Raw genomic sequence first — 1,941 nt, forward strand, 5'->3', positions numbered from 1 at the left:
GGAGCTGGGGACCGAACCCAGGGCCTTCCGCGTGCTAGGCAAGCGCCCTACCCCTGAGCTAAATCCCCAACTCCCCTTTCTTTCTTTTTGAGACCAGGTTTCTCTGTGTAACCTGTGGCTGTCCTGGAACTTGCTCCACAGACCAAGCTGGCCTCGAACCCAGGGATGTGACAGACTGTGCTGTCCAAGTGCCAGGATTAAAGGCTTGCCACCACACCTGGCTCTTTACTGTATTTTAATGTGGCTACTAGGAAATGTAGGTAGCGATGTGCCTCTCACTGGCAGTTTGCAGTGGATGTTTATGGCGCCATGGTGCCAGATGAGATCTCTACTATGAGGGAGTCCTCAGTTGGTGAGGACAACAGGCAGGTACAAGACACCAAGACACACGGACATGTGAACTGGAGCCTCCACCAGCCTTTGTTGTTTTCCTTCTGTAAGGTCACCATTATGTATAGCTCCGGTTATTGTCAGAGGTCCATCCCTCTGCTCAAACACTGATTCGGTGTCAATGACACGCCCCAAATTAAGCCAAAATCTCATCGTGATTTCTGATTACTGATTAATCTGAATTAATTAGCTGATTTCTCGGCCAGTTCCCCCATCTCTCCAGGAATTTTGATCTCTGGATGAAATGACTTTTCAGTTTCAGTATCGCTCTTCATTTTTTTTGTCCTCATTTCTGCTGGTCATTGAGAATGCTCCGTTGCTAACTCTCCATTTCTCTCTATGGAATCTCCAAGCTTTAATTTCACACCCGTCCCCCTTCTCTTCTTTTGGGATAGTTGTCTTTTCTACAAAGTCCAAACTCTCCTACACACTTTCTCTCCTAGTTTCTTAAAGTTAAAAAATTGTCTTCTAGGAGGCATAAAACTCATGCAGACAGATGAGCAAAAAGCAGCTGAACTGAGATAGGCCCTGAGCCCAAAAGTTAGAACTTGGATGGTTTGGAGAAGTCTTGTGGGGGAAGGGAGACGCCTCACTGAGCAAAGGTCTTTGTTAAGGTCACAACCCAGGCAGAGGAGTCAATAATTAAGGTCCTGTCCATGCTGGAGTGATGGAGGTTGGGGGCAGCTAGGCTGAGTGACTCAATCAGAACAATGGAGGCAGCCTCACGTTTCCGTTTGTGGACCTGGGCGAGCTCTAATCAGCCTAGCGCTAGGGCTTTCTCACATACGTGGGAAGGGGGGCGTCTAATCTGACCTTTTCAAGACCCCTTCAGTGGGTGTGTCTTCGGACTTCTTGGGGTGGGAGGGGGGGGTTGCGTTTGGGGGGAATGTGTGTTGGGGTGGGCAAATACAGCAGGGTTTGTGGATGGTGACCTGAGTCTCTAGGGGATTAGAGCTCGTGGGGTGGAGGTTTATAAGGCATCAGGAAAGACACCAGGTTTCTTCTGTCGTCGCCGTGAGCTCCGGCTTGGGAAAATGAAGTTGTCGCTACGAGGTACCGTTTGGGACGAGCCTGGTCTAGAAGGACTGAACTTCCTCGGGACTCACTCAAGGTCATTGTTCCTAGCAACACGAGGGCTGTGTGTGAGCTCCGAAATCTCTAAGGTCAAGATTGCTTTTGTGTTTCCCCAGCAGTCAGTTCACAGCGGGCCACGTGGGAAGTGAGCAAACTAAGTCCTTCCAAATCGAACTAAACTAAAAGACAGGAGACAAAAGCACGGGCTCTTTCCCACTCCACGCCGATTCTACCCACGCTTGCAAGTTATTCTTACTCTCCCGGAGCAGGCGAGTCCAGGCTGAAGGGAGCAAAGTCCTGGCTAGGGAAGAGTAGGGGGACCAGTCGAATCCCCTAGTAACGTAGGGTGGGCAAGTGGGCGTGTGCGCAAGCACGTGCTCTCACGCAGGAGTGCCTTGGGGGGGGGAGGAGTGGTCTCCAAAAGGGGGAGGGGAGAAGGCGGGGGGGGCGGGGAGAAGCAGGCTTTTTAGGACCCGG

The sequence above is a fragment of the Rattus rattus genome, chromosome 4 (genome assembly GCF_011064425.1).
Source record: "Rattus rattus isolate New Zealand chromosome 4, Rrattus_CSIRO_v1, whole genome shotgun sequence".
NCBI lineage: Eukaryota > Metazoa > Chordata > Mammalia > Rodentia > Muridae > Rattus > Rattus rattus.